Raw genomic sequence first — 27521 nt, 5'->3', positions numbered from 1 at the left:
CTGGGGGGAGGCAGCGACAGCTAGGTAGGTAAATGTAAAGTGCAAATGCAATTTTTAAAATTAAATCAACACCCTTCAATCGGTGAGATTAAAGCGTCGCAATTTAAAAGCGGCGCGCTGGAGATGGGGGTAGCGGACACACAGGGCAAGTGCTGGCAGTACAATGATAGTTTCAGGTTAAAAAACGAGCGCCCGGCTCAAGCCTCAGGCGAGTTATGCAGTGTTCGAGAGATGAGCCCCTGCCTTGGTTTTATACAGGTGACTCACCCAAGATGGCCGCCGTAATCACTTCCACCCGAGTCCCAGTAATCCCAGCCCTAAAATCGGCCGGAAACTCTGGGGGGAGGCAGCGACAGCTAGGTAGGTAAATGTAAAGTGCAAATGCAATTTTTAAAATTAAATCAACACCCTTCAATCGGTGAGATTAAAGCGTCACAATTTAAAAACGGCGCGCTGGAGATGGGGGGGAGCGGACACACAGGGCAAGTGCTGGCAGTACAATGATAGTTTCAGGTTAAAAAACGAGCGCCCGGCTCAAACCTCAGGCGAGTTATGCAGTGTTCGAGAGATGAGCCCCCACCTTGGTTTTATACAGGTGACTCACCCAAGATGGCCGCCGTAATCACTTCCACCCGAGTCCTAGTAATCCCAGCCCTAAAATCGTCCGGAAACTCTGGGGGGAGGCAGCGACAGCTAGGTAGGTAAATGTAAAGTGCAAATGCAATTTTTAAAATTAAATCAACACCCTTCAATCGGTGAGATTAAAGCGTCGCAATTTAAAAGCGGCGCGCTGGAGATGGGGGGTAGCGGACACACAGGGCAAGTGCTGGCAGTACAATGATAGTTTCAGGTTAAAAAACGAGCGCCCGGCTCAAGCCTCAGGCGAGTTATGCAGTGTTCGAGAGATGAGCCCCTGCCTTGGTTTTATACAGGTGACTCACCCAAGATGGCCGCCGTAATCACTCCCACCCGAGTCCCAGTAATCCCAGCCCTAAAATCGGCCGGAAACTCTGGGGGGAGGCAGCGACAGCTAGGTAGGTAAATGTAAAGTGCAAATGCAATTTTTAAAATTAAATCAACACCCTTCAATCGGTGAGATTAAAGCGTCACAATTTAAAAACGGCGCGCTGGAGATGGGGGGGAGCGGACACACAGGGCAAATGCTGGCAGTACAATGATAGTTTCAGGTTAAAAAACGAGCGCCCGGCTCAAGCCTCAGGCGAGTTATGCAGTGTTCGAGAGATGAGCCCCCACCTTGGTTTTATACAGGTGACTCACCCAAGATGGCCGCCGTAATCACTTCCACCCGAGTCCTAGTAATCCCAGCCCTAAAATCGTCCGGAAACTCTGGGGGGAGGCAGCGTCAGCTAGGTAGGTAAATGTAAAGTGCAAATGCAATTTTTAAAATTAAATCAACACCCTTCAATCGGTGCGATTAAAGCGTCGCAATTTGAAAAAAGGCGCGCTGGAGATGGGGGGGAGCGGACACACAGGGCAAGTGCTGGCAGTACAATGATAGTTTCAGGTTAAAAAACGAGCGCCCGGCCCAAGCCTCAGGCGAGTTATGCAGTGTTCGAGAGATGAGCCCCTGCCTTGGTTTTATACAGGTGACTCACCCAAGATGGCCGCCGTAATCACTTCCACCCGAGTCCCAGTAATCCCAGCCCTAAAATCGGCCGGAAACTCTGGGGGGAGGCAGCGACAGCTAGGTAGGTAAATGTAAAGTGCAAATGCAATTTTTAAAATTAAATCAACACCCTTCAATCGGTGAGATTAAAGCGTCGCAATTTAAAAACGGCGCGCTGGAGATGGGGGGTAGCGGACACACAGGGCAAGTGCTGGCAGTACAATGATAGTTTCAGGTTAAAAAACGAGCGCCCGGCTCAAGCCTCAGGCGAGTTATGCAGTGTTCGAGAGATGAGCCCCTGCCTTGGTTTTATACAGGTGACTCACCCAAGATGGCCGCCGTAATCACTTCCACCCGAGTCCCAGTAATCCCAGCCCTAAAATCGGCCGGAAACTCTGGGGGGAGGCAGCGACAGCTAGGTAGGTAAATGTAAAGTGCAAATGCAATTTTTAAAATTAAATCAACACCCTTCAATCGGTGAGATTAAAGCGTCACAATTTAAAAACGGCGCGCTGGAGATGGGGGGGAGCGGACACACAGGGCAAGTGCTGGCAGTACAATGATAGTTTCAGGTTAAAAAACGAGCGCCCGGCTCAAGCCTCAGGCAAGTTATGCAGTGTTCGAGAGATGAGCCCCTGCCTTGGTTTTATACAGGTGACTCACCCAAGATGGCCGCCGTAATCACTTCCACCCGAGTCCCAGTAATCCCAGCCCTAAAATCGGCCGGAAACTCTGGGGGGAGGCAGCGACAGCTAGGTAGGTAAATGTAAAGTGCAAATGCAATTTTTAAAATTAAATCAACACCCTTCAATCGGTGAGATTAAAGCGTCGCAATTTAAAAACGGCGCACTGGAGATGGGGGGGTGCGGACACACAGGGCAAGTGCTGGCAGTACAATGATAGTTTCAGGTTAAAAAACGAGCGCCCGGCTCAAGCCTCAGGCGAGTTATGCAGTGTTGCTGTTGTTGTCTCTGAGGACCTGATGAATATGTGAGGGAAGCGCGAGGACCTTTTCAGCTGCAGCTGCTGACCAGGTTTACGCTCTTCTTTCACTTTCCTGTAATCTTCGTTACCACAAAACTAGACATCCCCTCTCCAGTCGTTACCAAACATAACCAGAGACGTTTAAAGGCATCGGCAAATTTCCCAAGGCCCCCATCTTCCAAACGTCCTCACGAGAAAGTGTTTTTAGGTTTCACCTGCACGAAATCTCTTGTAAATACAAATAATAACAAGCATTTACAATGCAATGGTTTTGCCTTTGTTAAAGTTTGAGCTATTGGGATTGCTCTTGACATTATTTTTATTTATGTTTTTTTTTAACATAAATAAATGGCATTGTCATTTACAATGCCACTAGCTTTATCTCTCGCAAATTACATACACAAACACCCACAGAGAGCCCCCCCAACACACACTCAGAGGCCCCCCCACACACACACCCACACAGAGCCCCCCACACACACACCCACACAGAGCCCCCCACACACACAGCCACTCAACGTCCCCCCACACACACCCACACAGAGCCCCCCACACACTGCGAGCCCCCCCCACACACTACGAGCCCCACACACTGCAAGCCCCCCACACACTGCGAGCCCCCCCACACACTGAGAGCCCCCCCACACACTGAGAGCCCCCCCACACACTGAGAGCCCCCCCCACACACTGCAAGCCCCCACACACACTGCAAGCCCCACACACACTGCAAGCCCCACACACACTGCAAGCCCCACACACTGTCTGGCAATGTACATCAGGCCCTCAGAGTTCCATACAGCTTTGGAGAGAGTTATTCTGCAACTGTTCATTATAAAGAATATATTCTTTCCCAACTATACATTAAAATGATATTGCAAGACACCTGCAGTTCTAAGACCTTTTTAAGTAACCCGCTTTCGGACTCTTTCCCCTAGAAGGTCACAATGCTCCTTGGTGACTTGAATTGCCCATATTACAAATGTTATGGTGACTTGAATTGCCCATATTACAAATGTTATGGGGAGCAGTCACAACTGCTGCGTGGAGTGCCACTCCCACCCGCCGTAATCCGCTAAGTACTGCTATCACGGGGGTCTTGGTTCCCCCACAGTTCGCTACCAGCGGGGCCCCAGGCCGCCTCCTGGTAGCGAGGTGTAAAGACCGCGTTGTAATGGTTGAATCCCAACTAGCATTAGTCCTAGTAAAGTGACATATCACACAGGCCTGGCGAAGTGTATCCGCCCTTAGAAATTGAAACTTGTAAGGTAAGTTTAGATATGTGCAGGGTTCTTCATCTTCCAATGAATAAGGGTAGGGGCAGCTCATAAAAATATGAACATTGGTTACATTTTTGTGACGCAGAAATTGACTGAACAGGAGAGACAAATGAACAATTCCTAGTAAGGAGGAAAACAAATGCACCAAGTCTAATTAGACTGTATTATGCATAAACAAATACTGGATAACTGATCACTGTATCAACCCTGTGGTCTTTTGTGGAGGAAGAGGGGTCTAGGAATTTATGTGATTGAATATGGAACTTGAAATATAATGTTTCTGCAAACATCAGTAAAAAGATCTCTAAGAACAATGTTAAAAACACAAGAGGACATCACATTACTATCTCTCCCTCACACTTCAGCTTCACTCCATGCATAAGTGGAGCCACAATTTTGCTGCCATATGATGGCAGCACGCCTCTATCACCATACACACAACACAGAATGTATCCCAGGTAAGCTACACAGTAAACCTACACTCTACTAACAATGCACAACAAATGGAGGAGCCTCTCACTTGCAAGCACTTCAGGGCCTCGTCAGGAATAGGATGCCAAATACAAATTCTAAACACAAACACAATGAGTGAGAGGATGGGAAAAGCCGATGAGATATGAAAGGGTTTGTGGAGTTACAATTAAGCCAGAAAACAAGCAGACCAGAAATGCAACGCTGTTATTATATGTCCTCAAGTTTCAGATTCATTTCTGTCTGTACACAGTACCAAACACAGTAATAAATATCTATTAGTACATAGGTCACATTGCAAAATATATACACATTCACAAACGTGATAGGGCGTAATATCGACCAGGCACACAATCGTGAGTGGCTAAAACGTTTCGCAGTTAATAAACATTAGGTGCTTAATGTTAAAACAGCACACATTTTGGCCTTGTTGCTGAGCGTATGAAATAATCCGGACTGTAAAAGGGTTCTGACTATTTGCTCATTATCTCTTTGGCTTCTCTGCTGAGCGCACTAAGTGATGTGAAATACTTGGTTTGCTTACGCAGAGACCGGACTGCTTATAGCACTATAAAGCGGGGGGCGGGATGCCAGGCTCCCGCCTCCACTGACATGGAGTTACGGTCATACCAGCGCACACCTATTGCACCTCACATGCTCATGCGGTCCCTGCCAGTACCCCCAGTTACAGTGTAGTAGGTAGGTTCATTTTTTCTAACACACCGTGCCGGAAAGGCTCAGTCAGTACAGTGCCGGCTGCCTGATTCTGGTCTGTGCTTTGCATCTGGAGATTAGACACGTGAGGCCAGGGGCTAATTCCTTTATTAAATATCTGCGTGCCCCCTCCCAACGGACCTGGGTTCGAGTCTCGGTAACGACGCCAAACATCCTGTGATTCTGGGCAAATCACTTAATCTCCCCGTGCCTAACAAAAATGAATGTGTGTCCTCATGTAACGTAACTGGTGCTATGTAAAGCGCTCTGATACCCGATTCGGTTCGGGTCTAGTTCGCGCTATATAAAACTCTGCAAAAAAAAAAAATGAAGGTGTCCCTGCCTTTGACAGGAGTAGGTTTGTGGGTGTAAATCAGGCTGCCACACTATGAAAATGAACTTTTCCCTGCTTTGACAGGAGTAGGTTTGTGGGTGTAAAATACTTTTTCAGGTTGCCACACAAAAGAACGCCTAGAACCCCACCCCTGATCTTGAATGCCGCCGTTCTGCCTTGGAGGCCGGTGCGTAAGTGCACTTTACGACCATCACATTCCACCAGTTTTGATTCTGTAACCAGGATTAGAAGTCGACGTTCGTAATGTGCTTCTGTTATACCATCTCCTGGTTCCCATCAGTATTTACAGCTCTGGTCTTCCATTTACCATGGGCGGCTCTCACACATTCACACACCTGGGGTGCATTAGAGAAGTTGTGTTTCCATTTCTCTTCATTCTCAGTCTGGGGTGTCTGACGACTTCACCGGAAGACCATGGGCCGCTTCTGACTTATTCGAAGCAATTCACGGAAAGTAACTTTTTGTAATCGTGAGTGTAAATGGAGGACATGTACATACAAAATCTGTCATTTCGATAGTAGTGTGTGTGCTTATTTGAATGAAGCACTACTGCCTACAGATGTCTGAGGAGTTACCTTTTCTTAAAGTAACATTTTCAAATAAATGTTGCTCTACATTCAAGATCGAATCAACAGACACGTAATAATGTTAATTCGCCAGGCCTGCAAATGAGCCATTTTGCCTAACTTTGTTAAGAATGCAAGGCAAAGTCCGTAGAAAGACACCAGCCACTAAAAAACTGTGCATCCAGTGAAATAAAAGAAGAAATCTAGCCCACCCGACTTCCTATCTATTTTAAAAGTGAATTAAATCACTGCTTTTGTTCCAGTGTGAGAACAAGCACTTGTGCTTTGCATGATTTTTATTTTTGCAGTGTGCGCTTTGCTGTTTTTCTTTCTGAGTGTATATTCTGAGATGCAGCTTTTAATGAGCCCGACCCCCACCTTTCTCTCACCCTATTGCTGCCTACAGCACCACCAAAGCACCCCACCTTTGAAAAGATCCAGCCCCTTGCAGTCAAACCCCGTAGCAGCAGCCCTTGAGTGGGGGAAATCAACATGACAGCGCTAAGGTAGGTTAAAAACAGCAATGTATTCTGCCTGATCACAAAGACACACACATCACATGCGCCCCACATCTGGCACTCATCAGAATCGAGGTAGAAGCTGCGTTTATGCATCAGATTCACTTAGTGTTCATCAAGCCTCGGTGATTCCACAGAAACAAACACAAGAGATCATTTGAAGTCATCCAAACATCATGTTCTAGAGGTTTTTTTGGTTCTCCTTGCCAAATCATTAGGGTATCTGGAATACTTACAGTGTAAATGCCTTGCACAAAAAAAAGGAAGTTACCAGGGCTGTGTCCCGGTCACCGGCAGTTGGGAACGAGCCACGCAATCTGAAAGCACATACAATGAAACACAATATACCTTTAGCCCAATGCGCCAGTGATGTGAGCAGGTGGCCTCGAGGACTCAGCGCGCACCATCCGTGCAGTGCGAGCCCTAAGTTGGGAAACACTCCGGTCTCTGGGAAACCCCCTCGGCACGGGGGGGGGGGGGAACACACAGAAAGCGGGAGGGGGGCGGGGAAGACAGGACAGCACACGGAGAGCGGGAGGGGGGGCGAGAAGGCAATAAATAAAATAAAATAATACTCACCTGGACTTCTTCCGGCGGAGGTCGGCCGTGGAATGGGAAGAAAACAAACAAAAAAAATAAACCCCGCCCACGGCCGCGATGACGATCGGAGAGGGAAGAAATCGCGGGAACGCCCCCGAATCTGGTCCGGCCTTGACGGACAGATCCGGCTTCCAATGGCTAGCCTCCATTTATGGAGCTAGCCAATGGGAGCCTGGGGCGGGTCATCAATCCCACATCATACTCATAAGGTTTTTTAGCGCATGCGCACTACGTGCGCACTTGCAGGCAAAACCTAAAAAATCTTCAGAGGGGGTTTCGAGCCCGACCATCAGGTAACTTTGCTTACCATGTTTTGGCTGACCAACAGGGTCGTCCTCATCTCCCTACTTTAGCAGCTGCAGTGGGGGAGAGGGGGTTGTTGATGAGCCTATTCTGTCTGCAACTCAACAGACAAAGGCTCATATTTAACGTGAAAGGGTGAGAAAGTGAGTGGGTGAACGTTTGGATGGATGGATTGTTGTATGAATGAACAGATGGATGGATGTGTGAAAGACATTCTGGATGGATGGGTGACTGTAGGGGTGGATGGATAAGTGTATGGATGAATGAGTGAAAGGATGGATGAGTGAAAGAGAGGATGGATGAAAGGATGAATTGATGGAAGGATGTGTGAAAGGATGAATTGATAGATAATGAGAGAAAGGATGAGTGAGTGAAAGGATGGCTGATGAGTGAATGGGTAAATGGATGGATAGATGGAGCAAAAGACTGCATGGATGGCCGGGTTGAAAGGGTGGATGGATGAATGAGTGAAAGAATGGATGGATGAGTGAAAGGATAATTGTACAGATGGATGAGTGGATGAAAGAATGGATGAGTGAGTAAAAGGATGGATGAGTGTGTGAGTGAAAAGGTGGATGGATAGGTGCATGGATGAATGAGTCAAATGTTAGATCTAAGATGAATTAGTGAAAGGGAGGAAGGATGGATGGATAGATAAGGGAAAGAGTGAATGGATGATTGAGTGAAAGGGTGGATGGCTCGAAGGATGATGAAAGGATGGTTGGATGGAAGAGTGAGTGAAAGGATGGATCAATCAGTGAAAGAATGGATCAATCAGTGAAAGGATGGATGGATGGACTGACTGAGTAAAAGGGTGATTGTTTTTTTTTTTTAATGGAGTTTTATATAGTGCGACCTTGACCCGGAATCGGGTTCAGAGTGCTTTACATAGCACTAGTTGTGTTACATGAGGACACATTCATTTTATTTTTTGTTATGCACGGGGAGATTAAGTGATTTGCACAGAATCACTGGATGTTCAGTGTCACTGCCAAGACTCGAATCCGGTTCCCCAGATTCAAGGGCGACCGCCTTAGCCGCTAGGACAAATCCTCTCCCCATTGATGGATTAGTTGATGTATGGATGAAAAAAAGGATGGATGTAAGGATGGATGGGTGAAAGAATGGTTGGATGAGTGAAAAGGAGGGTAGATGGATGACTGTATGAAAGGGTGAATGAATGGATGAGTGAAAGGGTGACTTGATTTATGAGTGAAAGGGTGGGTGGATGGATGAGTGAGCAAGAGGGTGGATGGTTGGGTAAATGGATGGATGAGTGAATAGATGGATTGATGGATGAGTGAAAGAGAGGATGAATGGATGGATGGAGTGAAAGCATCGATGGATAAGTGAAAGATTGGATGACTGAGTGAAAGGATGGCTATGTTTGATGGATACGTTTGAAGATGGTTGGATAGGTTTAGATGTGGATGCGTGGATGGATGGACGGAATGGTAACAGACTGAATGTTGGATAAAAGAGTGAATGGATGACAGAATATAAAGGTGAAATTGCAGGGGCACTGTCAACCCCCACTATAGCAGCTCCAGCAGAGGTAGGGATTTTGTTGGGCCTCTTTTTTTTGCAGCTCGGTAGACAAAGGTTCATAATTAATGTTAAAGGGTTGGAAGTGAGTGAGTGAATGGATGGATGGATGTGTGAGAGTGAAATAGTGGATGGGTGGGTGAGTAAAGGCGTGATAGGATAAATGTACAGAAAAATGAGTATAAGGATGGATGTAAGGATGGATGATTGGAAGGGAGGAAGGATGGATGAATGTGTGAAAGGGTGGATAGATAGGTGAGAGAAAGGATAGATGGGTGAGTGAGTAACCAGATGGGTGATGAGTGAAAGGGTAGATGGATGGATGAACTGATGGAAAGACTAATGGGTTGAATGGCTGGATGGATGGCTGGGTTGAAAGGGTGGATGGATGGAAGAGTGAAAGGATGGATGAATGAATAGATGGATGGATAAGTGAAAGAGAAGATAGATGGATTGCTGGATGAAAGGGTGGACAATGGAGGAGTGAAAGGGTGAATTGATAGACGGATGAGTGAGTGAAGGATGATGTTGGAAATGAGGTTCTCTAGTTGGCAGAGGTAGGAACCTTTGTCCAAATAGGGACCCTTGCATCTAGTCAGAGTAAGGGGAATACACACTCTAGATAACCCCTGCTCACCCCCTTGGTAGCTTGGCACGAGCAGACAGGCTTATCCCGCAGTCAATGTGTAAAGTATTTGTACCAACACTCACAGTAACACCATGATAACACCATAAATGAACACCACACCAGTTTAGAAAAATTAAGGGCCATATTATCAAGCAAGGGCGATACATTATCGCCACTTTTATCGACAGGAAACTGCAGCTAAAGCGGCAATAATGGTCTTGATAATATGTACTTGTGAATTCCCATAGCAGCCCAGGTTAACACCAGAACCTGGGCTGCTATGGGAATTCACAAGGGCATATTATCAAGCCCATTATCGCCGCTTTAGCGGAAGTTTCCTGCCGATAAAAGCGGAGACAATGTATCGCCCTTGCTTGATAATATGCCCCCTAAGTATCTTTATCTAAACTTTAACAAGACCAAAATGACAAAAATCCAACATACAAGTATTAAGAAAAATGAAAACTATGGATGTGTGATTTCTTACAAAGTACCTATCGGTGCGACAAAATTCACCAAGCCAAGCAGCTGCAGCGATGAGAAGCGCAGAAAAACAAAGAGGTGCGTCGATTCCTGAGACCTTCGTGGATGCGATTGACATTTCCACTGGACACATGGGAGCGGTGCGTCATGTCCGGTCTGTAGGGAGAAGCGATACAACGATTCTGAGACGACTCCGATCTTTGGGTGATGTGTTGGGGAAAAGTTGCCACACAGGGACGATGTGTGGAAATCCGGGATGGGTCAGTGAACGATGCGGCGGCGGCGAGTGGCGCTGCGCCGATTTCTTCAGCCGCCATCCCTCGATGCGTTGATACTTGCAGCGGCGTCAGGCACTGCGTCGGTTTCAGCAGTGACGCAGTGGTTCAGGGAGATTCTATTTGCACCATGGTGTTGCGTCAGAAAAACTGTCGCAAGAAGAGCAATGCATAGATTTTCTTGTTGTTGTGTTGCTTTCCAGCTCCCAGCAACAGAAACAACCTTCAGAGGCCCCACACAGTCACAGGCACTTTGTGTTCCTGAGACTTCAAAACAGGAGACAAGCTCCACTCAAGCCCTTGCGACTTTCCACAAGCAGGGGACACAGCACACAGCAAAGTCCTTCTCCTTTCCCTGGCAGAAACAGCAACAGCAGGCCAACCCCAGACACACAGCAAGGGCAGTACTTATCCTCAGTTTATCCGGCTCTTCTCCTTGGCAAAGGTTTCTCTTGATTCCAGAAGTAGTCTAAAGTTCAGGGGTTTTAGGTCCAATACTTGTACCACAAAATGTCTTTGTTCTGTTTGGGTAAGGGGCTCTGAGCCCAGTTCATACCAGTTCTGGGGGCACTCTGCAAGTGCACAACAACATACATTGGCAGAGTGAGCCTTGGCTCTAGACATACCACAGGGGGGCAGAGCCAGCATTGTGGAAGGAAGGCACAGCCCTATTCAGGTGCTACTCCTCTCACCAATCCAAATGCAGATCAGGCCTATTCAATCTAGTGCTCACTCATTCATGAAAGGCAGGACACAGATCCCCCCGGTGGCTGTCTGAAAGAATGCACCTCCCCAACCTCTGTCACTCCAAAACCAGACTGTCAGTACACAAACAGGCAGAGGCACACAGAATGGTTAAACAAGAAAATGCCTACTTTCTAAAAGTGGCATTTTCAAACACACAATTTAAAAACCATCTTTAGTAAAAGATGTGTTATTACATTCTGAGTTCAGAGAGCCTAAACTGTATTTCTCTCTATCTTGCTCCAATGGGAAGTTACTATTATAATGTGTTATAAATAAACTCCTATTTAGTCCTATGGGGCAAGATAGCCTTTCAATAGTGAAAAACGAAATTGGTAGTATTTCACTATCAGGACATGCCACACACACCAGTGCATGTCCTACCTACCTTTCACATACACTGCACCCTTCCCACAGGGGTACCTTGGGCCTACCTTAGGGGTGACTAACATGTAAGAAAAGGGAAGGTTAGGGGCTGGCAAGTGGGTGCACTTGCCAAGTCGACATGGCAGTTAACAACTGCGCACAGACATCACCCCAGTTTGGACCCAGCCATATGCAAATCAGTCTTGACCCTGTTCCTTGTGGGAAGAATCCAGCCTAAACTGCCAAGCCAGGTCCTCCCTGGACCAGAAACAAGCATCCTTGGACCGGTTTCAGGGCATCACCCTTCATCAGCCAGGCTAGCTTAAATCCTGTTGTGTAGTGAGCACGGGACCCACATCTGGGCATACCCTTCCCAGTTAGGGCAACATAATGCAAAAGAAACAATTAATGGATGGAATTCTGGACAATGCAAACATTCACCCCCCAGTCACAAGGATCTGGGTTAAATCCCTCATTCTTTTGCTCACCACACAACCCCAGTTTGGACCCACCCATATGCAAATCAGTCTTGCAGCAAAATTTGGGTATGTTGGTAAAAGATGATTACTGTATTCAAGACATATTAGACACCAGAATGCTGTTATCAATAACTAACTGTGAAGACGAAGTGATACTTACAGATAGAATCATGAGAGATTTGGACATTAACATGGACTACAATATTACCAGTAGCCTAAGAGAGAAATCGACATGGACACCCACACTCACAGCGGGTAACAACATTGATTTATTTTTCAAGGCAGTTGCTAGCGATCTGGACAAACATAACTCTAAAAACACTGCATCACATACACATCGAGACAACTTAACTCAGGGAGAGAGAAAAGCACTCCTAGAACTAAGTAGAAACAGGGAACTCACAATCAGAGAAGCCGACAAGGGAGGCAACATGGTGATAATGCGAAGCAATGACTACAACCATGAAATTCTCACTCAGCTGGAAAATACCAACTGTTACGAAAAAATAGGACCCAACCCTATATGGAAACTGACAGAGTATATTAACACACTCTTGAAAAAATGGCATGGGATGGGGCTTATAGATGACAACGAACTAATCTATTTAAAAGTAGATCGACCTAGATACCCATGCATCTACACAGTACCCAAAGTCCATAAACATCTCACATTCCCACCTGGCAGACCGATCATATCAGGCATAGGGGGACCAACCGAGAGACTATCTGAGTTTGTTGACACATTTTTAAAACCTTTGGTAGCAAACCTCCCGTCACACATCAGGGACACCAAACATATACTAGGGACCATGGCAGATCTACCATGGGGAGACAATATGTTGTTGGTCACGTTAGACGTAGTCTCCTTATACACATGCATCAAGAGGGAGACAGGACTAATTGCAATCAAGAGGATGTTAAGCAAAAGACCAGCCAGTGCGTGGTCACACACAGAAATGATCTTAGAAATGATTGAGACTATTCTGGACAACAATGTATTCCTTTATAGAGATCAATGGTATAGGCAAAAACAGGGGGTGGCCATGGGCTCCAGATTTTCGCCCTCATATGCCAACCTAGTAATGGGGAGGTTTGAGGAAACGAATATCTGGGGCGCACCGGCCTCTGAATGGAATAATGACATACTATTTTGGGGAAGATACATTGATGACTGTATCATGATCTGGACAGGATCAGCTGAAAAACTACACAAATTTCATGATTACCTAAACGACAATGATCAAAATATAAAGTTCACAATGGAATATAGCAACGAAAAGCTTCCGTTCCTTGATGTGGAATTTTATATAGACAATGGCATAATCCAAAGCAGGTTATACAGGAAAAGTACCGCATGTAACTCTCTTTTACACGCAAACAGCGCACACCCGGAACACCAAAAAAGAGCGATCCCTTATGGAGAACTAGTCAGGACACGCCGCAACTGCAGCAATGAAAATGAATTTGAAACTCAAAAAATGGGGGTAGTAAAAAATTTGAGAACAGAGGGTACAAAAGAAAACAACTGCTAAAAGCAGTAGACAGAATAGATAAGGTAACAAGAGCAGATACACTAAGAGAAAAACAACCTAAAAACAAGGAGAAGGAAGAAAAAATCAGACTAATAACGGGCTACAACAATTGGGCCTCGATTTTGAGGAAGAGTCTGAATAAACACTGGCATCTGCTTAGGACAGACACTACATTAAACAAACACATAACAGAAAGACCAACAATAACTTTCAGAAAAGGGAAAACACTGAGGAGCATATTGAGCCCAAGCTACCCCAACACGTTAAAGAAGAACACATGGCTGACAGAACCGGGTTTTTTTAGTTGTGGGGGATGCATAGCCTGCAAATGGGCATACAAGAAGAAAAAGGCATTTGAAGGACCTAATGAAAACCAAAAATATCGCATCCTAACTACTATAAACTGCCAGAGCAAATTTATAGTTTATGCTTTAGACTGTAAATGCGGCAAGAGTTACATAGGAAGCACCAAAAGACCTTTAAGGGACAGGGTAAATGAACACATAAGGGCAGTAAAACAAGGCGACATGCGCTACCCTGTGGCAGCACACATGTCTATCTGCCCAGCACAGACAACGAATCATTCATTCCAATATTTTGGGTTTGAACACATACCTACCAACCCGAGGGGTGGTAATAGGGAGTTGATACTACGCAGAAGGGAGGCGACCTGGATTATGACACTTAAAAGTGTTGAACTAGGTCTTAACATTGACCCTGAATATCACTATTTTCTAGGATCAAAATAGGATGTAATATATACTGATCACAATGTATGTGGTACTATACTACAAGGAATGCGAATGTTATATTCTGAAATGTAATATGCCTGTACTATTGTTATGTATATTTATGAGCCACCGAACGGTACACATGTCTGTACGGTACCCATCCTAAATGGAGAAACCTCACCTTCATAAAGATAATAGCCCACTTCACAACACATCAATAATAAAACAAAATGGTAAGACACTTCACGACAATGATTAGCAGTAGTCTTAAAATGTGACAAAGACCCAAAATTCACGTACACTTTCAATTATAAGACACAAATAACAATAGAATACATTAATCACGAATATATGACACCTCACGATATAATTAACAATAATCTTAGAATGCTTCGGAAATAATTCCAAAAGATAGTTTGAATAAATTGCGACATAATTTCGTATAAAATGGCCGGTTAGATAACTCACTAAGAGGCTAAGGAATGAAAACGATGCACAAGAACTATCAATGCCATTGAAACTATATACACCTCTAAAGAGGTAAAGATGGCCGCCGTGTTTTCTTAAAACGTTATGAAGCTTAACGCAGAACACTAAACTACCGGCAAACCGGAAGTCACTAGTGTCACGTGACATAGAACCATTCGAGTCTTAAATAAACAGAAGAAGCCAACTCGAGGTAGAAAGAACTGCAGCAAAACTACAGCAGTGGGGACAGATACAGAAGAGCCTGAACGCGAGCAGCGAAAGGTAAGACACGCGACCATGTCAGGTTACTGTGGCTTATCCACGCCAATGCGATTCAAATCGCATTGAATTATATGTCCAAATATGTAAGATATGCAGGCAAAATATAGCAACATTTAAACGTCCCGTTTGTTAAGATAAACATATCTCAAGAGGGCCGGCTCCAGTCTACATCGTAAACATGTGTAAACGGAGCGAACAACTAACCAGCCCATACTATCCCTTTAATAATTTCAAAATACGGTAAATGGAATCTTTGTTAAGAACGGAATTAACGCTAACTAGAGGTTGGGAAGGGAGTCAATGGCATCTGTTAAATCATGCTATCTGACTAAAAGCATAACGTATAGATAATAATGGCTTAAGTATAAACAAAAATATAATGTTATGTAATGTTATCTTGGTTTTGTATAGCGCACGGCTACTCAGAAGAGTGTCCCGGCGCTTTGGTTGCACACCTATCTCACAACATAACAAGAAAAAGAACAGAGAGGGATCCAGAAAAAAACCACAAGGGGGACAACTAAGAAGTAAAGAGCCACGTCTTGAGACCCTTCCTGAACGCCAGTAGATTTGGTGTACTACGCAATGTTACTGGTAGCATGTTCCACAACTGCGGGGCCAGCAGTCTAAAAGAGCGGCCTCCAATGCGGGCCCTTTTTATACGAGGAACCGTGGCAAGAAACCAAGAATTAAATTAACTTTCAGCTGCCCTTTTTCTACAACCGACACTCCGGTTACAAAGAGAAGATTATTTCAACACAGAAACAAGTCCCCCAACAGAAGCCTTTTGACGGTTGGAAATATCACCTCATCTAATGTAAGTAGATTGAAAGGAATAATTTAAACCGCAACAAATGTGGAAACGCTTATAAAACTTTTCGGAGTGGTTCTGATTAAAACATTTTCCTTCATTTCAAAACAGAAAAAGAATCATTTCGGAGAATAGGTACCGTAAGCACTTTTTACACTTATGCATGCCACTTTGGATCAAAATTGATCAACACGGCACTACTTTTTAATTTAGAACCACCATGCACTCAAATAATTTAATCGCACGGTATGACAAATGGGTCACAGGTGTCTCCATTTCCAATATGGGTCCCAACAACTTCTAGTATTAAGGAAGTATGATGTATTAATACTTAAAAGACAAATGTGAAACTAAAACTTATATCTGCAATGTCGCTATCTTAATTATATTTTGCACAGAGTACAAGATGTACGACACCACCTGGGCACAATACTTTGATTAACAAAATGTATCTCTGTATACTATAAGTGGCATAAATGATCATAGTTTGAAAATCACAAACGTTACTTTTTCCAAACAGCCTTGAAAAAGTCGAGGGTTACATTCCCGATCGACGAAACACGTGTTGGCTGTGACGTCTCCAGAAATAAATAATACCCGTGGACAACCCTGAATGACAAGGATCTCAATTATTAATGTTCCAATTAATGTTTGTATGATAAATGTTTGGTTGAAACACACATGAATAGACTTACAGTATCAAATGAAAACGTGTGCTAAGGAGTTCTAAGCAAATCAGTCTTGACCCTGTTCCTTGTGGGAAGAGTCCAGCCCGAACTGCCAAGGCAGGTCCTCCCTGGACCGGAAACAAGCATCCTGGGACCGGTTTCAGCACATCACTCTTCATCATCCAGCCTAGCTTTAATCCAGTGGTGTAGGGAGCACGGGACCCACACCTGGGCATACCCATCCCACTTAGGGTGACATATGAAAAAGAAACAATTGATGGACGGAATGCAGGACAATGCAAACATTCATCCCCAGTCACAAGGATCTGGGTTAAATCCATCATTATTTTGCTCACCACACCACCCCAATTTGGACTCAGCCATATGTATATCAATCTTGACCCTATTCCTTGCAGGAACAGTTCAGCCCGAACTGTCAAACCAGGTCCTCCCTGGACCTCATCAAGTATCCTGGGACCGGTTTCAGGACATCACCCTTCTTCAGCCAGGCTACCTTGAATCCAGTGGTGTAGGGAGCATGGGAACCATGTCTGGGCATACCCTTCCCTCTTAGGGCGACATATGCAAAAGAAACAATTGATGACTGGAATGCTGGACAATGCAAACATTCACCCCCAGTCACATGAATCTAGGTTAAATCCATCATTCTTTTGTCACCCTGAGTGGGATAGGTATGCCCAGATGTGGGTCCCGTGCTCTCCATGTCACTGGAGTCAAGCTAGGCTTGCTGATGAAACCAGTCCTAGGATGCTTGTTTCCAGTCCACGGAGGAACTGGCCTGGACTGTTCCCATTGGGTGCAGTGTCAAGACTGATTTGCATATGGCTGGGTCTAAACTGGAATGGCATGGTGAGCAAAAAAACAATGGATTTAGGCCCAGATCTCTGTACTGGTGTGAATGTATGACATTTTTCTGCATTCTGTCCATCGATTGTTCTTTTTGCATTTGTTACCCCGAGTGGGACGGGTATGCCCAGACATGGGTCCCGTGCTCTCCATTCCACTGGAGTCAAGCTATGCTTGCTGACGAGGGCCACTTTAATACTTGAACGATTGGGTGATTTGTTATCTTGAATCCTATAGAAATGTGTTATCAGTCAACATGATCGGCTTTGTGAAATGTAACTCGTGCAAGGCATGCAAATATGGTTTGATTTGCAAGAGCTATCGGACATTTGAGGGATGAGAAGTACAAATTGATGATTGTAATAATTATAACACGGATCACATGATCTATGCCCTCAAGTGTGATTGTAATAAGCTATATGTGGTTAGCACTATAAACAAGTTGAAGCTTAGAATATTGCAGCACATACACGCCATAAAAAATGGAGATAAAAGCTACCCCATGGCTTGTCATTATGAACAATTCCACAACTGATCCTTATACACCCTTAGTTATTTTGGAATAAAGCTTGTCAGAGCACACCCAAGAGGAGGAGATTGAGTGAGAGAACTAAGGAAACAAGTATTTCGACTGATCCAGAAAATCGGAACAGAGATACCTTGGGGACATAATGACGATGCTGAATTATATGTGCATCTTTAACTTAGAAATCAAATAGGACACAATTGAATTGTTTCGGGAACTTGCTCTGAATTTTAAGATGTGGGATTTTCTGATTTTAGTAGCATATTCTGAGACACGTTTTTGCAGGGCAGAGGAAAAATGGACCTAGCAGGATATGGGAGTAACACAATGTTGGTGCTCGTAAACTTATATGCACTTTTGAAGCACAAGATACTTTCAGTTTGCATGAGACATCCTAACGTATTTCTAGTAGAAATGTATGGGAGTTCCTATGCCTTTACATACATGCACTTTCGAAGCACAAGACACTTTTGGTTTGCAGGTAACGTCCCAAACATTTGTAATCAGTAATCTGGTCAGGAATCCCAAGGGAGGACAATGGTTACTAAATTGAATTGCATTTTAAAAATGCACTGTTTGTACTAGGTGACAATATTAATGAATCTGTGGCACAATAAATGCCATGCCTGTTTTGCACATTAAGAATAATAAGCACTTTGGGACCAGTTTGAGGTCAATACAATTGATGAATTTTAAGGAAGAGAAAAATAATACACTTTGTCAGTATGATGCACATTAACTATGTCTATATTATTTTAGTTCAATTTTAGGAACGTACCTATGCACTTCATCTGTGGTACCTAATATAATTCTATCTATTGGTAATTGAAAACAAATTTAATGTGTAATAGATATTGGTATCACAGAAAAAGAAAAATCTAATGACCAATTGAATTACACCCTTGAAGTATTATTTGAGTACAGATTAATAAGATTTTCCATTTATCTTTTGAATGCAGTATAAAGATGGGATAATTGATTAAAAAAACATTTTGACACAGTAAGAATTATTAGTGTTTTGGAAAATGTTTTGATTTATTTTATTTACCTTTACAAATTATTTTGTCCTTAAAGCTATGAATTTTGTTTTGAATCCCTTCTGGATAAATGTGCAATTATTTGGATCTATGGAGACTGTTTTGTGCCAAATTAGCTACTGTGAGGTTAGTGTTTCAGTGTTCCTGTGGGTCATTGAAATAGAAAAGAGAACTGTTTAAATAAGCTGTTTACTGCCTTAACCGGGAGACCCAGTTGAAGGCAGTTGCAAAAACACGTTGGTCGTGGTCAGTTGTTGCAATTGTTGTAGACCACACTATTCTGGTATGTACATTTACTGGATAAATTAAAGATATCACATTGGCCAAAAATCCTGGTGAGTCCAGGATCATCCCTCTTCATCTGTGCTGCTGCATGATGGACAGAGTTAGTTAAGCTGCTGTGGAGTGAATATATATATATACATATACACTGAGAAAACCATAGGTTTCAGTCACGTTATAGTTAGGAATTAGCATTTAAAAAACCTTAGAAAGTCACTGAGAAAACCATAGGTTTCACACATGTTATGGTTAGCTGGACATTTCACTCATACAAAACCATTGAAATTCCCCCGTTATAGTTAGTTCAGCTAACTATAACTCGTGCGCTCACAATCCACTGCTGATGACGTCACATATTACATCACTCATGACATGGTCGGTGACATCACTCATGATATCACTGATGACATCTCAAATGACATCACTGATGACATCATCCAGTGAATGTGTGTCTTTCTGAAAAATATATATTTTTATATATGTATATCTAAAGGTCGATGGAAGAATAAATGGGTAAATAAGTGTCTAAATGGATGTTTTTTTGTATAATTGATTGTATAACTGACTTATTAAGTGTATCTTAGTGAATACATGTATTAGCGAGTAATGTTTAAATATTTAAATATCTGTATCAGTGTCTCACTTTGTGTATAAGTGGTTGCATGGGTTGGTGAGTAGCTACATTAGTGTGTATATGGGTTATTAGTTGTTTTTTTGAGTATCAGTAGGAGTGTCTGTATGGTTCGGTGGGGGATATTTCTTAGCGCATAGATGCATGAATGAGTGACTCACTGTTTGTATTTGTTTTGAAGACAGCATTGACAGGACTGTATGGGTGGATGAGTGTATGTATGGGTGAGTTAGTGAGTGAATGACTGTCTCAATAGTGTCTTTATGAGTAAGTATACATGTTTTAAACTAGTATATGTGAGTATTGATGTATATAAGTGAGTATATATGAGAGTGAGAGATTGGAAGAGTTCCTGTATAAATAAGTATGTGTTTCTATAAGTGATTGTTTAAGAGAGTAAGTATGTGTAGGTTTCTGTAGAAGTAAGTGTGGTGGTGTGTGTATAGCTGTATATGCAAGTAAATGGATATTTGATAGTTTATTTGCATGTGTGAGTATGTGTGTGAGTAACTCTATGCATAAGTGTAGGTGTGTAACAGGATGTATAGGTGTATGAGTACATATGATGAGTGAGTACATTTATGAGTGACTATATAGAACTGTTGGTGAATGAGTGGATGTGTATGTAGATTTTGGAATTACTGAATAGGTTGTTCTAACTGGTTTTTGTATCTCCATTGTTTTGAAAATGTTAGTTTCTATTTTTCAATGTGTGTATCAAAGGTTAGGGTATTAGGTTAAGAGGAGGTCTGCCACTCTTTCACAAGGATGATGTGATCAGTGATGTCATCAGTGATGTCATTTGAGATGTCATCAGTGATGTCACCAGTGATGTCACTGACCCATGTCATGAGTGATGTAATATGTGATGTCATCAGCAGTGGATTGCGGGCGCACAAGATATAGTTAGCTGAACTAACTACAACGGGGGAATTTCAATATTTTTGTATGAGTGAAATGTCCAGGTAACTATAACATGTGTGAAACCTATGTTTTTTTACAGTGAAATTCTAAGGTTTTTTAAATGGTAATTCCTAACTATAACGTGGCTGAAACCTATTTTTTTTTCAGTGAATTTCTAAGGTTTTTTAAATGCTAATTCCTAACTATAACGTGGCTGAAACCTATGGTTTTTTCAGTGAATTTCAAAGGTTTTGTAAATTATAATTTTTAAATGTATTAATTGTTATATTTTTTATACTGATTTACTAAATTGTTTTAAACTATTTATTTTTAGATATTTTATTTTTAAAATGACATTACATATTTTTATTATAAATTGTAAAAAAATGTTTTTAAAAATTTTGAAATTGTAATATTTGTTTTTTTAATATATATATTTTTTAATTTATATATATTTTATATAGCAGGCAATGGTATCCTATGGAAGGAAATTTAAGTTACTGGTAAGTACGGTTAAAATTACTTTTAAGGATCAGTACTGGGCTGAAAGATGCAGCACTGAGGTCTCTCCTAATAATAGGTGAGTAAATCGGAATTCGTAGTTCGGCTGATTTTAGAGGAATATTTTAAAGTTCCAAAACTCCACACTTAGAAGAATTTCCAAGTGAAACCAGTCAAAGTTAGCCTAAGGAAGAAAATTCAAGTTACTGTAAGTACAGTTAGAATAATTTTTCAGGATCAGTAGTGGGCTGAAAGATGCAGCACCGAGTCAAACAGGCAATTTTTTAGGAATATTTGTAGTTTGTGAAAATAGACACTTAGAAACTTTTCTGGTGAAAACCAGACAATGGATTCCGATGGAAGGAAATACAAGTTACTGGTAAGTATGGTTAGAATTATTTTTCAGGGTCAGTGCTGGGCTAAAAGTTGCAGCATTGGGTTATCTCCTGATAACAGGTGAGTAAATCGGAATTCGTTGTTCGGATGATTTTAGGTGAATATTTTAAATTTGCAAAACTCCATTTCCAAGTGAAACCAGTCAATGTTAGCCTATGAAAGGAAATTCAAGTTAGTGGTAAGTATGGTTAGAATTACTTTTCAGGATCAGTACTGGGCTCAAATATGCAGCACTGAGGTCTCTCCTAATAACAGGTGAGTAAATCGGAATTCATAGTACATCCAGTTAGCGCCACAGAGCTGCGTAGCAGAAAGATGTAAAAAGGGGCACGGCCTGCATCACCTCTCTTCAACGCAGCGCAGTTGCGCTTCCTGGAAGCACCTGGTGGGCTACTTGGCCCCCATGGTCCCTCAGGTTTGAAGTGGAATTTGTTTCCACAACTTAAAGCGCGGCACAGGGCGTGTTTGCACACATCACGTCAGGCCCTTCCCGTCACCACTGTGTAAACGCGCCCTGTCACCGTTCTAAGTTGAGAGATTAAGTCCCCTTCAATCCTAAGGGTCGCTAGGGTCAAACTAGCCTACTAGGTACCTCCAGTAAGTGCCACAAAGCTGCATTGCAGCGAGCTGTAGAAAGGGGAGTGGCCTCTGAACACCTGTCTGCAACTCAGCTCCCTGACGCATACTGGAGATACCTTTTGGCCTATTTGGCCCTCAGGGACCCTCAGTATTGAAAGAGAAATATTTCAGTGGTGAAGGAAGGAGGCATGGCCTAAGGTGATATGTCTTCAAGCACACCCTGTGGCGCGCTTTAAGTTAGAGAATTAATTCCTCCTCAATCCTGTGGGTCCCTGGGGGCCAACTAGCCCACCAGGTACCTCCAGTAAGCGCCACAAGGCTGCGTTTCAGAGAGGTGGAAAAAGGGGCGTGGCCTCAGAACACCTCTCTGCGACGCAGCCCTCTGTGCATACTGGAGGCTCCTGGTGAGCTAGTTGCCCCCCAGGTACCCCCAATATTCAAGCGGTATTCTTTCCCCCTCTGCAATGAGGGGGCGTGGCCTCCGGCGCAATGCCAGTCTTTAAAAAAAATAATAATAATTTAAGAAGGGGGACCCCCATCCCCCAGGGCCTGCCACCTAATTCACTTTTTTAAAATAAAAAATTAGAGTAGGGGGCCTCTCCAGAGGCCATTATCGGCCCCGGGGACCCCATCCCCCGGGGCTGACCTTTTTAAAAATATATATTTTTTGGGGGGAGGGGGGCCGCGTGGCCCCCGTCCCGGGCCACTTGTAGCCCCGGGGACCCCATCCACCGGGGCCTGGCCTCTAGTTGGGGTCCGTGGTGGTGTCCCTAATCCCCCCACGGTCCCTGCCGGCTCCCCGCATCCTGCGGGAGCCGGCATTGCTTTTCTGCATGGGAAGTAGCGAACATGCTGCTCCCCATGTAGAAAAGCAATAGTCTTTGGTTTTTGGAAGAGAGAGCAGGTTTCCTGCTCTCTCTTCCAAAAACCAAAGCAGTTTGCTATGGTATGGCGGGAGCCACGAGGCTCTCGCCTTTCCTTAGCAAACTTCAGTGTCCCGGGTGTAGGCACCCCGGGACACTGCAGGAGCCGGCCCTGGGGGGTGGCAGTCCCCAGGGCCACCACAAGGCTCTAGGAGGGGAGTCGCGTGGCTCCCCTCCAATGTTCTAACACCTGCTAAATCTTTGCATCTCATATTACCTACTACCGTACTTTCCACAGCTGTGGGTTTTATGGGTGGTGGTTTCATTTTAAAGAATTTATGCAATTTCAATTTGCGGGTGAATTTGAACAAATCTATTCTCGTTTGGGCGAATTCCAAGTTCTTTTGTGGGCAAAAGGAAAGGCCTAGTTTTAGAATCGATTCTTCTTCCAAGGTTAAGACCTTGGAGGTCAAGATGACGATAGTCAAGTTATCTTCCACATTTAGGTCTTCTTCTTGTAGAAGTTCTTGCTGCGGGTCACGGGTGGCGAGCCTACGATGTTTCTTGCCGCTGCCCCCCCGCCTCGTCTTCCTCTTCCCCCTCGACTATCTGGGGGCTTGCCCCTGCCGCCCTGCAGTTGTTGTTTCCCCATTAACTGTGTGAACACTCCTCCTTGGTCTGCAAACCCTTAGATAAAGGGGGCAATACTGTATTGTTGACCAAGACACAATATGAGACAGAAGCCCTACGACAGTTGGAGGATATTAAGACATATATGAAAATCAATGACAGACTATATAATCAAAGCATAACAGACTATCATGACATGATTTCGAAATGGTATAAACTGGATATGCTTAATTCTGATGAATACTTGTTTTTGAGATGCCTAAGCCCGATCACGCCGACGTTTTATTACCTACCTAAGATCCACAAAGACAAGCTGAATCTACCTGGGAGACCCATTGTGGCCTCGCAAGGGAGCTTGACAGAACATTTATCAATGTATATTGATTCTTTTCTCTTCCCATACTTGGTAACATTGAAATCCTACCTGAAAGATACAAAACATTTCCTCAATTGCTTGAGTAATATTGTATGGAAAGAAAGTTACTGTATGATGGTGCTAGATATAACTAGCTTATACACTTGCATTGCACATGAGGATGGTTTAAAGGCAATAGAGAGTTTCTTGGAGCAAAGATCAATGCGTTACTATGAACACAATAAGATGCTGTGTGAATTCATAAGGTTTTGTCTGAACAACAACATATTTCTGTTTGACAAACAATTGTTTGAACAAATGTCGGGTGTGGCGATGGGGACCTGCTCCTCCACAAGTTTCGCGAATCTTTTCGTGGGATGGTGGGAGGAGCAGGTGGCCTGGTCGCAAGCCAATCAAGAGTGGAACTGTAGAATCAAAGGGTGGTATCGTTATAGAGACGATTTGTTTATTATAATGGACAGCCCGGTTGAATTGGCAACTACATACATCGATGTTTTAAATAACAATGAGGTTAACCTAAAGTTTTCAGGAGAAATAAGCAGCACAGAGGTAAACTATCTGGACCTTACGGTGTACATAGAGGAGGGGAAAATCCATACGGAACTCTTCCGTAAATCAACTGCAGGCAATTCGACACTGTATGCTACCAGTAACCATCCGAAAAAGTTAGTTAACAGCATTCCTTACGGAGAGTTGTTGAGACTAAAAAGAAACAACTCATGTGAGCAAGAATTTAAAAAAGCGACGAGGCAATGTTTATCTAGGTTTAAGGTGAGGGGTTATAAAGATGGGATATTAACCCAAGCACTTAACAAGGTGAACAACATACAGAGAGAAGAATTACTGAAAACCAAAAGTAAAGAACCTGAGAGTGGTGTTTTTAGGTTTATCACCACGTTCTCGGATAATGCAAGGGAACTTAAAAGGATATTGCGTAAAAACTGGAACATCCTTTTAACGGATAATACCATTAGAGGTGACTTGCTATCGAACCCTTTAGTCACATTTAGTAAAGCCAGGGCTCTAAAGGATCACCTGGTACATAGTCATCATGAGGGCCACTCCACTAAACCTTCTTTAAAAACATTGAATGGCTTTTTTCCTTGCGGACGCTGTAAAGCGTATAAATTCAGTAAACGGTCTCTCACATATAAAGTTGCAGGACTAACTACACCGAAGAAGATACAAAAATTTCTGACTTGCACCACGCCATATGCCATTTACTGTTTGACTTGCCCCTGCGGGAAGTGATATATTGGTAGCACGACCCATCCGGTCAAAATTTGCATATTGGAGCATATGCGAGCTATCAAGAATGTAGATGAATCCTATCCCGTAGCAAGACACTTTGATAAGGCACATGGGCGCAACAGGGATCTGTTGTCGTACATGTGCTTAGATAGTGTTCCTGTGAATGTGAGAGGGGGCGATCTATTACAGAAACTCAGGCGACTTGAGTCACGATATATAATAGATCTGCAAAGCAAAATGCCTAATGGCCTTAATATGCATGAGGAATTGGCCGTACATTTGGGATAGTGATGTTAGAATAGGGCACTTCTGTATATTCTATATATTTTCCTCTTTCATATGGTTTTTTGAATTTGACAAAGTGTATTTAGGAATGAATTGAATAATTTTGAAAATGAAATATTGGATTTAATAACAGTAATTGCAATGATTTATAATCATGTGACTTAATGAATTAGTCAGTGGATAAAAAAGTAAATAAGTCTCAACCGGCGCAGCAATGTATTTTGAGTAAGTGGAGTTTAGCATTGGACTGAAAGCAAGCCCATCCAGGGCGAGATTATATGATATGAGGACATAATGGAACCATATATTTTAGGTTGTGCCCATTTAGGGCAATGATGATATACATTTGTATATGGTTCAATTTGTTTAAAGAATGTATGAATATGTACAATACGATGTCTTTAACCATGTCCTATAGGGGTATATAACGCCTTACAATTTGCACGTTACAATATGGCGGCGCTTTGTAGTTTGAATTGTTAGTCCTCTGTTGTTGTCCATGAAAGCAAACTCGGAAATGGTGAAATAAGAGCAATGGCCACCACGCCAACTGTTATACAATTGACGAAGGCTATACGCCGAAACGCGTCTTGTTGATGTGCTGATGGTTTCCAAATAAACATCTATGACAAACCACCCCCGTGAGTACTGCAATCTATTACAGGTTTACAATCTGTAGGATGTTTGGAGTTGAAAATATATATACATGCAGACGTGGGGCCATGGGGCCACACACAGGGCAGCATGAACTGTCATTGCAGCCCCTGCTACATTGATCCATGTTCTTCACGGCTGAAGCGTCATGAGGGGACCGGAGGAGACACTTTGCTTGTGAACTTAAAGCCACGAACCATGACACTTGGATTTTAGGCACATTCCGTGCTCCCCTGCACCTGAGTACAACCACCTGGGTACTGTTTTTACCCCCCTTGCAACACCATTCCGAGGATCCGAACATTGGGGATTCTGGGACTTGTAGTCTCTCGGCATACTAGGGAGGCCACACAAGTGTGCTGAGGGGGCGGAGCGGGCCTGCAAAATCGAGGCTCAAAAAGGTGGGACGTACTGGCGTTGTGTTGTTTTAATCCTGGGAGGCTTTTGGGCGCTGATGACGGCTAACATCGAGCCAGAAATGCATTCGCCACAGATCACAATAAAGGCCTCCAATGTTCCCCCCGGGTCTCTGCTCCTTTTGTTATTGGAAGGAGGTTCCTGTCATGTATCCATGCGTCTGCCAGAGACGCTTTACAGAGTACCCCGCTTCACCAAAGGGTCAGGACTAAGCTGGCATGAGCTGTTGCAGTTCTTAGCGTACCCAATGTTAATTGGAAGTCCGGAGTCCGCCGGGAAGTCTTGGAGGAGATTATGCAGACGTGGGGCCATGGGGCCAAACACAGGGCAGCATGAACTGTCATTGCAGCCCCTGCTACATTGATCCATGTTCTTCACGGCTGAAGCTTCTTGAGGGGACCGGAGGAGACACTTTGCTCGTGAACTTAAAGCCACGAACCATGACACTTGGATTTTAGGCACATTCCGTGCTCCCCTGCACCTGAGTACAACCACCAGGGTACTGTTTTTACCCCCCCTGCAACACCATTCCGAGGATGCGAACATTGGGGATTCTGGGACTTGTAGTCTCTCGGCACACTAGGGAGGCCACACAGGTGTGCTGAGGGGGCGGAGCGGGCCTGCAAAATCGAGGCTTAAAAAGGTGGGACGCACTGGCGTTGTGTTGTTTTAATCCTGGGCGGCTTTTGGGCGCTGATGACGGCTAACATCGAGCCAGAAATGCATTCGCCACCGATCACAATAAAGGCCTCCAATGTTCCCCCCGGGTCTCTGCTCCTTTTGTTATTGGAAGGAGGTTCCTGTCATATATATACATATATACTTATATATATATATATATATATATATATATACATATATGTGTGTGTGTGTGTGTGTCTGTGTGTGTATTACCT

This window comes from Lissotriton helveticus, chromosome 7 (genome assembly GCF_964261635.1).
Source record: "Lissotriton helveticus chromosome 7, aLisHel1.1, whole genome shotgun sequence".
Classification (NCBI taxonomy): Eukaryota; Metazoa; Chordata; class Amphibia; order Caudata; family Salamandridae; genus Lissotriton; species Lissotriton helveticus.
This window is presented reverse-complemented; position numbering follows the sequence as displayed.